The sequence below is a fragment of the Schistocerca gregaria genome, chromosome 1 (genome assembly GCF_023897955.1).
Source record: "Schistocerca gregaria isolate iqSchGreg1 chromosome 1, iqSchGreg1.2, whole genome shotgun sequence".
In the NCBI taxonomy this organism is placed as follows: Eukaryota; Metazoa; Arthropoda; class Insecta; order Orthoptera; family Acrididae; genus Schistocerca; species Schistocerca gregaria.
The window spans coordinates 1,154,681,229-1,154,695,779 of record NC_064920.1 but is presented as its reverse complement, the minus strand read 5'-3'; positions in this window follow the sequence as shown (position 1 = coordinate 1,154,695,779).

Here is a 14,551-nt window from a genome sequence, read left to right as displayed (position 1 = left end):
TCCCTCCATTGACGCCTGTCGCGACACCACTGGAGGCGGGCTGCACGATGTTGGGGCGTGAGCGGAAGACGGCCTAACGGTGTGCGGGACCGTAGCCCAGCTTCATGGAGACGGTTGCGAATGGTCCTCGCCGATACCCCAGGAGCAACAGTGTCCCTAATTTGCTGGGAAGTGGCGGTGCGGTCCCCTACGGCACTGCGTAGGATCCTGCGGTCTTGGCGTGCATCCGTGCGTCGCTGCGATCCGGTCCCAGGTCGACGGGCACGTGCACCTTCCGCCGACCACTGGCGACAACATCGATGTACTGTGGAGACCTCACGCCCCACGTGTTGAGCAATTCGGCGGTACGTCCACCCGGCCTCCCGCATGCCCACTATACGCCCTCGCTCAAAGTCCGTCAACTGCACATACGGTTCACGTCCACGCTGTCGCGGCATGCTACCAGTGTTAAAGACTGCGATGGAGCTCCGTATGCCACGGCAAACTGGCTGACACTGACGGCGGCGGTGCACAAATGCTGCGCAGGTAGCGCCATTCGACGGCCAACACCGCGGTTCCTGGTGTGTCCGCTGTGCCGTGCGTGTGATCATTGCTTGTACAGCCCTCTCGCAGTGTCCGGAGCAAGTATGGTGGGTCTGACACACCGGTGTCAATGTGTTCTTTTTTGCATTTCCATGAGTGTATATTAATGGAATACAAACCAATTATAACATATCTTTTTATATATGAAATATATGTAAGAATCTGTAAATAATTTCAATTGTATGGCTCGTCTTTGCAATGCGAATATCTCAAGTTATCAGTGAGAAAAAGGTATTATAAAAGTGGATTAAACAGCCACGAATGGAAATGGCTGTATGTATCAGCAGCATGGAATTTAATGCTCTGCTCTAAATTTTTAAATACAATGCTAAGGAGAAAAGTAAATCGCACGTTGCATCAACACCTACGATTCTTCACTAGTGCATTAGTCTATAGGCAATAGGTTCATCTCCGCATACGCCTTCAGGGAAAGTAATTCTAAAGTTTTGCACTTTCATGCATAAGCCAGTGCTTGCTGAAGTTTGAAATTGGTTCTAGTGGCTATGTATATGTTTCTTTTTGAGGTATCATGATTCATCTGGCTATAATTAATTTCTATAGGAACTGCGAAATGTCTGCCATTATGGTTTCGCAAAGTCCGCCGTCTTTGGCACTCCAGGCATAGACATCTCCTTCATCGACACAAAGCACCGTCCTCGTCACAGCGTCAACATGGAATTGCCAGCCACGCGCTCGGGGTGCACCCCCCTTGCTTTGGCTAACGTCCTTCGGCCTGCCGAGCGGCCCGCGCCCGCCGAACGCTCCGTGCGGCCACGCCAACTCCGAACTTAGAATATTTTCGGTTCCCCACAATTCGCCCGTTACCTCACAATACCAGTCTTTGATATCTACACCTGCGAGTTGGGATTTTTTTACCGCTGTTATAGCCAGTGGGAGGTCTCTCTGCCATCAATGTTGGGCACCATCCAACCACAACTTTCTCGGTAATCGCTTGGCACTGTGCCCATCTTCACAGGTACGTACCCACACGTCAGAGCCTGAAAGGTGATCTACCTTCCAGCAGGCGACATGATTTTCTCTGTTCAGAAGGGCGCTACAAACGCAGTATCTTTACGTATGAATGTTTAGTGTCTGTTTCGGGACAGAGGATAGGGACTCGGAATTGGTGGCGCTCAGTAGGAGTGTTGATCGGCCATGAGGCCCACCGATATAATACGTGCAGTTGAGACGACAATGTATCCCGGGTGGCGCAGTGGCTGCCGCACCTGCCATGCTGTATATCAAATCAGAATTTCAAAGCAGTGCGTTCAGTTAACAATATAAATACTGCAAACTTTAGGGAAAGACGAAAGGAGCTAGACTGGGATGAAGTGTATATGGAACCCGATGCAAACTTGAAATATAACTTATTTCACGATTCATTTTTAAGGGTATTTGAAAATTGTTTTCCCAAGAAAACAGTGAAACATAATTCCAAGAAAACATATAAAAAACCCTGGCTAACTGAAGGAATAAGAATATCTTGCAACCGTAAAAGAGAACTGTATCTAACAGCAAGAGGGAGTACTAACCCCGAAATTGTTCAATATTATAAAAACTATTGTGCGGTACTAAGAAAAGTTATTAAAAAGTCCAGAAGCATGTGTATCATGTCTGAGATCAGTAACTCTGATAATAAAATTAAAGCAGTTTGGAATATTATTGAAAGGGAAACAGGGCAACCAAGAGCACAGGAAGACTTTAGTGCCATAAAACTGAATGACAAGTGTACTAACAAACAATCTGAAATTGGAAATATTTTCAATAATCGTTTTCTAAATGTTGTGGAGAAAATAGGATCTAGATCTTCACTAGAAGATGCAAGGCTTCCAATAGAAGAGGCCATACCTGTGCAGTTTGAAACAACTGTATTTCCACGAACCTCTCCCTGTGAAATCAGAAAAATAATGAACTCACTGAAAAGTAAAAGCTCTTACGGAATTGATGGCATTTCCAGCAAGATACTTAAAGCCTGTTCCCCACAGATAAGTAGGATTCTCAGCCACGTATGTAATACCTCTTTGGAGCAGGGTGTTTTCCCCGATAGACTGAAATATGCCATTGTAAAACCATTGCATAAAAAGAGGGATACGTCGGATGTCAACAACTATTGCCCAATCTCTCTTCTGACAGCTCTATCAAAAATTTTTGAGAAAGTAATGTATTCAAGAGTAGCCTCCCATATTTGTAAAAATGAAGTACTAAGAGAATGTCAGTTTGGTTTTCAGAAAGGCTTTTCAACAGAAAATGCTATATACGCTTTCACTGATCAAATATTAAATGCTCTGAATAACCAGACATCACCCATTGGTACTTTTTGTGATCTCTCAAAGGCCTTTGACTGTGTAAATCATGGAATTCTTTTAGATAAGCTAAATCATTATGGTTTGAGGGGGGCAGTGCATAAATGGTTTAATTCATACTTAACTGGAAGAATACAGAAAGTTGAAATAAGTGGTTCATGTAATGTTAATACAACAGCTGATTCCTCAAACTGGGGGGCTATCAAGTATGGAATCCCACAGGGTTCGGTCTTAGGTCCTTTACTGTTCTTGATATACATTAATGACTTACCATTCCATATTGATGAAGATGCAAAGTCAGTTCTTTTTGCTGATGATACAAGTACAGTAATAACATCCAAAAACCAAGAACTAAGTGATGTAATTGTAAATGGTGTTTTTCACAAAATTGTTAAGTGGTTCTCAGCAAACGGAGTCTCTTTAAATTTTGATAAAATACAGTATACACAGTTCCATACAGTAAATGGCACAACTCCAGTACTAAATATAGACTTTGAACAGAAGTCTGTAGCTAAGGTAGAATTTTCAAAATTTTTAGGTGTGTCCATTGATGAGAGGTTAAACTGGAAGCAACACATTGATGATCTGCTGAAACGTCTGAGTTAGGCTACGTATGCTATTAGGGTTATTGCAAATTGTGGTGATAAGAATCTCAGTAAATTAGCTTACTATGCCTCCTTTCATTCACTGCTTTCGTATGGTATCATATTCTGGAGTAATTCATCGTTGAGTAGAAAAGTATTCATTGCTCAAAAACGTGTAATCAGAATAATTGCTGGAGTCCACCCACGGTCATCCTGCAGACATCTATTTAAGGATCTAGGGATCCTCACAGTAAGCTCACAGTATATATATTCAGTTATGAAATTTGTTGTTAATAATCCAGCCCAGTTCAAGAGTAATAGCAGTGTGCATAGCTATAACACCAGGAGAACGGATGATCTTCACTATGCAGGCTTAAATCTGACTTTGGCACAGAAGGGGCTAAATTTTTCTGCCACAAAAGTCTTTGGTCACCTACCAAACAGCATCAAAAGCCTGACAGATAGTCAACCAACATTTAAAAATAAATTAAATGAATTTCTAGATGACAACTCCTTCTACTCATTGGCTGAATTTTTGGATATAAATTAAGGGAGGGAAAAAAACTAACTTAAGCATTAGTGTCATGCAATATTTTGTGTAATGTAATATCTTGTACAGACATCTTTCTTTAACCTGACACGTTACACATCATTACGAAGTGTCGTATTCATGATCTATGGAACAAGTATTAATCTAATCTAATCTAATCCTGTCTAGTAAGCAGGAGATCCTGGGTTCGAATCCCGGTCTGGTACACATTTTCGCTCGTCGCCACTGATTCCCGTTGCAGCTGTAAGCAGTGATCCCCCTTCCATTTACATACAGTATCTTTGGCTGGAGGCATCAGAATTTTACTATGACGTCCCATAATCTTGTAATTAAGTACAGTATTTCTTATTTAATATCTTTGCCTTATAGAATTCTCTGTGAGGCCACTATTTCTACCAACGTGTTTGTTTCTGACAGTATGAGGTCAGAAACTAGTGATGATACATAAATTGGCACCAATGCTGACATCATAACCTCGACACGACGCGATGCGGCGTCGTTACACGACAACCCCTGTAGTTGACACCTAACTCACAATGCGAAAAATTGTGCAAAACTCGGAGTGCACACATATTATGTACCGGGGTGTGTTGTCTGCTGTTGTTTTGAAACGTCAACCATGTAGATCTCAAGTAACGTAAATTGTTATTAACAAACATACTCAGCCTATCGCCATGGTGCCCTGCTCCAGGGAGTACCTGTTACAAAAGATGGAGTTGGGGAGGCGTGCCTCATTATCAGTGATATCTAATTTGTATTGTGATTGCCTGAGAGCATCATGACATTGAAGCGGCATTCTGCATAATTGGACAAAATACGTAAATTTTGGAAGAAAACTGTAAAAATAAGTAAAATTGAGGAAAATTCGAAAAATTCATAAAACTGAGAGTTGTTAGATATGTGCGTAGCAGAGGTCTCTGCTGGCGCCACGTAACGTAAAAAATGATTGTGTGAACTCCTATGGGACCAAACTGCTAAGGTCATCGGTCCCTAGACTGACACACTACTTAAACTAACCTATGCTAAGAACAACACACACACACCCATCCCCGAGGGAGGACTCGAACCTCCGGCGGAAGGGGCCGCACAAATAGTAACCACGCGGCCACTCTGCGCTGCATTAAACAAGAAGTAATTTGCTGTAAACAAGTAGATACAACGTATCCCTATGCTCAAGAGAGCCTCTACTCAGAAGATAGAAAAACTGTAAAATTGGAAAAAATATGAAAAATGCGTAAAAATGAGGGTACTTACACTCGTATCTATTTCTCCGTGGTCCCGAAGATAGAAAAACTGTAAAATTGGAAAAAATATGAAAAATGCGTAAAAATGAGGGTACTTACACTCGTATCTATTTCTCCGTGGTCCCTGCTGGTGTCACGTATTAATGTTGTTAACAAATAGAACTCAAGTGAAATGATTTAACGTAATTTGTTATTAACGAATAGACAAAGCGTGAGCCTCTCCCTGTTGACCAGCTGCAGACTATCCCCTCCCACTTGTCTCCTGCTATAAAAGGTGAATATGGGAAGGAGGTGCTTGATCCTCGTTGGTCCATGGGGAGGTGAAGAGGTTCCCGGCCTTTTTATCAGACGTGACACAGTTGCCTGGATGTTTTCCCCCGGCGACTCTGAACAGTTCGCGGTGGTTCCCCAGGGGAGAGGGAGTAGGGAATCAAGGCGACCAAGTAGGTGACTGACGCCGGATGCCTGGAGATAGCCGGTCCCTGTGGCCGAGCGGTTCTAGGAGCTTTAGTCCGAAACCGCGCTGCTGCTACGGATCACAGGTTCGAATCCTGTCTCGGGCATGGATGTGTGTGACGTCTTTAGGTTAGTTAGGTTTAAGTAGTTCTAAGTCTAGGATACTGAAGACCTCCGATGTTAAGCCCCATGGTGCTCAGAGCCATTTAAACCATCTTTTTTTTAGCCTGGAGATAAAGTAGTTACCGTAGCCCGAAATAGTAGAGTATTCCTACTGATGTTATTTACCGTTTAGTAAACACTCAGACGATCAGAACCAATCGCAAAATGATTTCGACACGGTGTATGTATGACTCGAAAAGTGGCAGTCGACTCTGAAAAAGAAAAACTATTTGCTTATTCATATGAGTACTAAAAGTAATCCGTTAAATTTGTGTTACACAATAAATCTCACAAATTCAAAGGTTGGCGGTTGAACTAAATACCTAGGACTTATAGTTACGAGCAACTTAAATTGGAACGATCACATAGGTAATGTTGTGGAGAAGGTAAACCACAAACTGCGTTTTATTGCATGAACACATAGAAGAAGCAAGAGGTCAACTAAAGAGACTTCGTTCACTTCGCTTGTCCGTCCTCTGTTAGAGTATTCTTTTGGTGTATGGCATTGTTACCAGATATGATTGAGAGCAGACGTCGAAAAACGGGCAGCTCTTTTCTCATTGTTGCGAAACAAGGGAGAGAATATCACGAATATGATAAGCGAGCTGGTTAAAAATGGCTCTAAGCACTATGGGACTTTATATCTGAGGTCATCAGTCCCCTAGACATAGAACTACTCAAACCTAACTAACCTAAAGACATCACACACATCAACGCCCGAGGCAGGATTCGAAACTGCAACGGTAGCAGCAGCGCGGTTCCGTACTGAAGCGCCTAGAACCGCTCGGCCACAACGGCCGGTGACAAACGAGTTGATTTGACACTCATTAAAACAAAGCCATTTTCGATGCGGCGAAATCTTTTCACGGAATTTCAGTCGCTAACTTTCTCTTTTGAATACTGTGAAGGTTCGATTCCGGCGCCGGCGGCCACCACTTAGAATTCCCTCCGAGTGGCGCCTCTGGCGGCCTCAATGACAGACAGGGCGCTCCGCGATCGGCCGCGCCCGTGCTGCTGAAAGCTTGCAGGTAGAACGTTCCGGAGGTGCACGAGGAAACCTTCTCCCTGCTGTAGAGATGGCTGATGAAGAGAGGCGGCAGTCTTGGCCCCGGTGATGAGTTGGACTGGTCGTGCAACATGGTCGGTCACGTGGAGGTTCCAAGCCGTTGTTGGATCGAGTGGTCATGAAGAGTTTTAAGAAGAGGTCTGCTGGAATTGCAGCAAGCCGACATTCGCCGAACTGTGGACTCTGAGCGACGTTAAGGGGACCACACTCTGCCTATCAAACCCATGTTAATTTAGGCAAGTATTTGACCCATGTCTGAAAAAACTATTTGATGCAGGACCGTAATATTTTTACTGTATGTTATATGATGCTAATAGTCAACTGCACTAAAATCTACTTTATCCATTTTATAGTTCTTAAGAAATAATTTTTTTAATTTATTAACAAAAAATATTAATCTTTTTTTGCAGAAAATATTTTTTTGTGATCTTCCTAATGGGAGAATATTGATAATGTAGTACCAGAGGTGGCTTTTAATGTTATGCAGAGCCTCTGAAAATGTCATTCATTTATCTGTGATAGTTTCTGATATAATGGGGCATATGTGCTGAAAATTTTAGTCTGTGGGAAATTGACTTTAAAGAAAAAACTTTTGAAATTTCCTACTTACAATTAATTAAAACTGTCCTACTGCATATCACGGCCCTTCTTTGGCCTCTAGCAGGTCTTCCAGCTTCTTTTTCACCTTCCTGGATGTTTGTCTCGCTTTCTTGGCCATATTAGACGCACACCTGTCTGCGTCGGCTATCCTTATTTTATCGCAATGTTGCAGCCCAGTGATCATATTTTCACCAGGATTAATTCCCAGCTTTTTCAGTACCCAACACTTTCCAATATTACCACAATTGAATGTAATAACAGCATCATGAACTCCTAGTTTCATTGCATACATGCCTACAAATACAGTTTTAGGAAGGCGGCTCCAAATTATGCTGTTGAAACATTCGTTTTCGTTCTGTGTCTTCCCATGCAGACATTTTCTTAGAAGGTCAGGATGAGCCAAGTCTCTGAAAATAGGTTTAATTGCTGTAATAACAGCAGCAGGAAGAGAATGCTGGTGGGAGTAAGATTCTCCAGTTGCCTGAGTCCTATTGTATTTGCACCATGAATTTTCTCCTGATGGACACAATCCATGACATGGCTTATCATCAATAGAGGACTTATGGAAGAATATGACCCAAACATCTCTCTTAATTGCCTCCAGATTTTCCTTATTTCTCCTAATTGCCTATCCATAGTGTACCTGCAAGTTTTCTATTTCAGTTTTAGATAACCGACCCTGTCTGTTAACAATTTTCCATCTTACAATTTCTTTACTCTCATATTAACAGTTAGTTTTCTCTGCCTTGTTCCCAAACGTTTCTGAACATGGCACACACACTCTATTTTGTTAATAATGGCATCTTCATATGGCTTAGAGTTGACAGTGGGTGAGTTGACAGTGGGTCACAGAAGTGAGCGAGGCACATAAACACTCGTGTAGGAAAATGCTCTTTAAATGGTCGAAAAAATTTTTTTCAGCAACATTCTTTTCAGAGTACTTAAATAAAACCTTAAACTATCGAAATATGATGAAAACCGAAAATAGATTTTCTTTCTACCTGAACCACGGTGTGATCCCCTTAAACAACCATATAAAAAAGGTGATGTTGGTCGAGATGGTCGTTTGCAACTGTTTAGCCTATGTGGATTCGAGGGGACGTTACAGCTCGTAAAGGCGTATTCGCTGCTGAGACAGTTTGTTGTACTGAAGTACTTTAATAGTGCTCATCGTGGTTGTTGTACCTCGTTTTGGATGGGCGTGCTTTCCTTGGAGGGAATCATATTTATTACATTATGTGCTATTCACCTCAGTACTGAGTGTCCTGTTGTTCATTTGATTATTGTTGAGAAAGGTGTCATTCACATTTTGGTAGGAGGGCTGTATATGAGAAATATTAACGCCTCAGGTATCAGTTCAGTGTAGTATAGCTTTGTCTACTGTGTAAGGGTTACTTATTTATTCTGAAATGCTAGACGGTGAACTCAGTGCATACATTTAAATCTTTTCTTGTTAATTGCTAATGAAATGTGTGCGATTTTTGTTTCCCACATTGGTTGATTGGATTTGTTTTCTTATGTAGAGATTGTCTGTGGGCATTCTAATATTGTTTAGTCTAAATGCAGGCAGAAGAACCCAGCACATAATTTTAAAGTTGTTTTGTTTGATTCTGAATACGCTTATGTCAGGCTGGTTCATTAGCTGCTGTCTCAATATTAGATGTTTTTCAAAGATAAAGGGGGAATGAAAGTTTAAACTGAAATTTTCCCAGCTCATTGAATTTAAAATTTTTATTTAAAGAAATACTTATTTGTTCAGCGTCCTGAACATTGTGTTACAAAAATTGTTTTATCGATTCTCCTGTAAGGCTAACGGGGAGTTCACCTCTCGAATGAATTTTCTCTTTAAATATCTGCGTGTAGTAAAAGAATGGAACTTTCTTCATCGGAATGTTATTACGTATGCCTGTAAGTCTCGGTACCACCACTCCATTGCTACTTAACAAATATGAAAATATTTTACTGCCGCCAAGCTATGTAAGGAGAAATGATCGTCGTAATAAAATAAGAGAAAACAGACAAATAGTCTGAAAGTGGTTCATAGAACTCCCTGTCTGAGACTCAAGTGGGAATTGCGGAGTAATGACGTAGATGTAGATGCACACAAAACACTCAGCCCAACATAATACTCAAGCGTTTGGGATCCAAATCACGTAGGTCTAATAGGTGATACTGAACATACACATGTAAGTGCAGCACTAATGGCCACAGGTTTATTTGTTCCAACACGAGAGGATCACAGAGATTTTGTAAAAGATGCACGGGTAGACGATTATCTTAGACGGTAACTATACCACGAAAACCAAAACTGTACCAAACAAGCCAGCCGTTGTGGCCGGGCGGTGCTAGGCGCTTCAGTCTGGAACCGCACAACCGCTACGGTCGCAGGTTCGAATCCTGCCTTGGGCATGGATGTGTGTGATGTTCTCAGGTTAGTTAGGTTTAAATAGTTCTAATTCTAGGGGACTGATGACCTCAGATGTTAAGTCCCATAGTGCTCAGAGCCATTTGAACCACTTTTTTTTTGTAACAAATAGTAGAAAGGGAGGAATTTACCCGTCCTGTTAGCTGTGCCTGTTGAAGCGCCGGTCTGGAACAAGGGGATGCGTCAGTTGCGGTTCGAATCTGTAAGACGAATTAACGACAAGGGTCGGTGTCCTGGCCAGTCCAGACGTACTATTTAGGCTGTTTTCCACATCCGCCTAGGTGAATACCGAGCTGATACCTAAGTCTCCCCCCCCCCCCCCCCCCAATTACAGGATTCGCACCACTTTGAAAGCTTTCGCTCACTTTTGCACTTATAACACTGCACGCGGACTGTTGGAGCAAACATATTCCATTCGAGCAAGTGGGGGGGGGGGGGGGGGGGAGCAACAGAAAGGGCATCCGGCCACCCTTCAACTAATCATGCAGAAGCTGTAAATAACCATGCCGACTTTGAGTCGATGCGGGAGAAATTCACAACAAAAAGAAGAAGATGGAAGGGAAGAAACAAGGAATGTTACGGCACTCTATGGATTACTCCCCTAGTGACAGAAAAGTTAACGTTAGACTAGTTCTTGCGCGCAGAAAATAGTTTAAGCACTCTTTCTTTCCGCACTCCATACGCTTACGGAGCGCAAAAGAACGTTAATATGTGCTACAATGGAAAGTACACCCTTCCTTGTACTTTACACTGGTTTCAAAAGTAGAAATATAAATGTCGAAGGCATGCTGAAAAGTAATATCTCTGAATTTGACAATCTTAATACAAACGTAATCGTTCATGCGTACATGTTTGTAGCTCTCTGCGGCTAGAGATCTCCGAATTCTATCGTGTAGCACCGTGCTATGTAACGTCACTACGCCAATGCCTGAGAAACAGCTTGCTGTAGTCGTGTTTTGACTTCGAGGAGATCGTCCACATATTGTGCAGCACCCACTCCGTTAGCGTGACGTTGCCCAACCACACACCAGAGCTGCATCTGCAACAATCGGACGCCTTGCGTTCACTCTCATCGATCACACCGCCACACACCGTCAGGTGACATGCGGAGTATGGATGTAGATGTAGATCATCCTCCGTACAGTCTCAGCTTGGTCCCATTCAATTTTGATGTGTTTCCACCTTTGAGGAACTCACTTTTGTAGTGATGAAGCGATACTAGCAGAAGTGGGGCTGTGGATCCGTCAACAAGTTAAACATTCTACAGAGACGGTATCAACAAACTCGTCTCTCGTTGGGAGAAATGTGTTCGTCGCCAGGCTTACTATGATGAGATATGCTGAATAAAAATGTAGAACCTTAATAACTTTTTAAAAAATCTTTAAGTTTTCACATAAAAATTACTTCTAAGCACCCCCTAGTAGGTGTGTTGAATAATGATGTGGGAAGACTATATATGCTCAGCTGTAGGTAAAACATGTGGCACGCTGTAGTTCATTAGTAAGACGTTGGGAACCTGCAGTCATCTACTAAACAGAAGGCACTTTGCTGCTAATATGTGACCACGTTTAACGTCGGACTAACACGTCTCACCAAGCACGTCCGAAGAAGGGATGTGCAAATGTTGAGAGGCAAGTTTGATTGGTGCAAACTACAACACATGTGTCGATGAATCTTAACGGGCATTAGGGGAAGAGGCAACAAAACGACTATTCACGTTGGTGTGTAGAATATATGAGTCTGGCGACATACCATCTGACTTTCGGAAAAGCATCATCCACACAATTCCGAAGACGGCAAGAGCTGACAAGTGCGAGAATTATCGCACAATCAGCTTAACAGCTCATGTATCGAAGCTGCTTACAAGAATAATATACAGAAAAATTGAAAAGAAAATTGAGAATGCCCTAGGTGACGATCAGTTTGGCTTTAGGAAAAGTAAAGGCACGAGAGAGGCAATTCTGACGTTACGGCTAATAATGGAAGCAAGGCTAAAGAAAAATCAAGACACGTTCATAGGATTTGTCGACCTTGAAAAAGCGTTCGACAATATAAAATGGTGCAAGCTGTTCGAGATTCTGCAAAAAGTAGGGGTAAGCCATAGGGAGAGACGGGTCATATACAGTATGTACAACAACCAAGAGGGAATAATAAGAGTGGACGATCAAGAACGAAGTGCTCGTGTTAAGAAGGGCGTAAGGCAAGGCTGTAGCCTTTCGCCCCTACTCTTCAATCTGTACATCGAGGAAGCAATGATGGAAATAAAAGAAAGGTTCAGGAGTGGAATTAAAATACAAGGTGAAAGGATATCAATGATACGATTCGCTGATGACATTGCTATCCTGAGTGAAAGTGAAGAAGAATTAAATGATCTGCTGAACAGAATGAACAGTCTAATGACTGCACAGCATGGTTTGAGAGTAAATCGGAGAAAGACGAAGGTAATGAGAAGTAGTAGAAATGAGAACAGTGAGAAACTTAACATCAGAATTGATGGTCACGAAGTCAAGGAATTCTGCTACCTAGGCAGTCAAATAACCAATGTCGGAAGGAGCAAGGAGGACATCAAAAGCATTCTGCTACCTAGGCAGTCAAATAACCAATGTCGGAAGGAGCAAGGAGGACATCAAAAGCAGACTAGCTATGGCAAAAAAGGCATTTCTGGCCAAGAGAAGTCTAGTAATATAAATACCGGCCTTAATTTGAGGAAGAAATTTCTGTATGGTAGTGAAACATGGACTGTGGGAAAACCGGATCAGAAGAGAATCGAAGCATTTGAGATGTGGTGCTATAGACGAATGTTGAAAATTAGGTGGACTGTTAAGGTAAGGAATGAGGAGGTTCTACGCAGAATCGGAGAGGAAAGGAATATGCGGAAAACACTGATAAGGAGAAGGGACAGGATGATAGGACATCTGCTAAGACATGAGGGAATGACTTCCATGGTACTAGAGGGAGCTGTAGAGCGCAAAAACTGTAGAGGAAGACAGAGATTGGAATACGTCAAGCAAATAATTGAGGACGTAGGTTGCAAGTGGTACTCTGAGATGAAGAGGTTAGCACAGGAAAGGAATTCGTGGCGGGCCGCATCAAACCAGTCAGTAGACTGATGGCCAAGACAAGTGGTTACTGGTCTGTGAACTCACTCTGTGCTGTGCTATTTTTTACAATTGCAGTACCGGCCGGCCGCCGCGTCATCCTCACCACACCGCTCACGTGGCCGTTGTTGTCAGTTTACGATCCCGGGGCCTCTACTTCTGCATCAAGCAGCTCCTCAATTTGCCTCACTAGGGACAAGTGCTCATCGCTTGCCAACAGCGCTCGGCAGACCGGATGGTCACCCATCCAAGAGCTAGCTCAGGCCAACGGCGCTTAACTTCGGTGATCTGACGGGAAACTGTGTCGCCACTGCGGCAAGACCGTTGTCAAATAATTATTAATTTCAAAGATAAATACTTGACGACTTAGCGCCACAATCATTTGAATTTAATATAAAATATTTCTCATTAGTAACGGTAAACATAGTCCGCTAATTACCATGCGTTGTCAGCTTTTTATTACGCCTTGTGTGCAACTGATAATTCATCTCTATGTAGCATTTGATTGAATACGTTTTATTCCCACATAGTTATTCGATGTGAATTTAATTCCAGTAGGGGAATTAACGTTGGGACAAACAACCTAACTCCTAGAGCTGTTCCACATTTTCAGTTACAATAAATGCATAGCATTTCATCGGCATCTGTGTTACGTAGCAGCGTATAAGGCATTCTGTCTCTAACAAATAATTATGTATGCCGTTCTGAACTTGCGAATTCACCTTCACACCATAAATTCTTTTGTGTTTGATTCGCATTTTGGAGGACAGATGTTCATATCCGCGTCCGATCATCCTTGTTTAACTTCTAAACAAAAATTCGTACGCTTATATCTGTCCAGACTATGAACAGATCCACAAATGATAAATCGTAGCAAGCACTACTAAAGCTTTGTACTTATTCGTGTTTCCGTAAATGCCAGTCACTAAGACGCAATTCATGTTCTGTATGATTTTTTTGATTGTACTTTGCGTTTCTGGTTGTAAGGAGACGGCTACATTATGCTACATTATGTTATGTTTAGTTTCTATACTTTCGTTTACTTATTCTTTCATGTTATGGCGAGTTGGTATCGACTTCCGATCCAGTGCAAGAATAAGTAAACACATTAAATGTACTCGCAATTGAGAATATGGTCAACCATCAGCTGTAGAATGGAATGACGACACTGAAAATTTGTGCTCGGCGAGGACTCAAACCCGGATTTCACGCTTACCGCGACCGGTCGCCTTACAATTTTTTAAAATTTATTTATTTTTCTTTTCGTTCTTCTATTTTTATTTGTTCGTTTATTTATTTTTGTCATTAAAACCACCAAGAATATCAGGAAACCGGCCTCACGCGACGAGGAGGGTGCAGCAAGACCTCAGACTAACTAAGACTACCAACTTATAGTTTTTCCGAGAAGTCGGTTATAAGTGTGCAAGAAGCAGGGAACAACTCTACATGACCGGAACACCCCAGCTCTGGGGTGGGTTAAG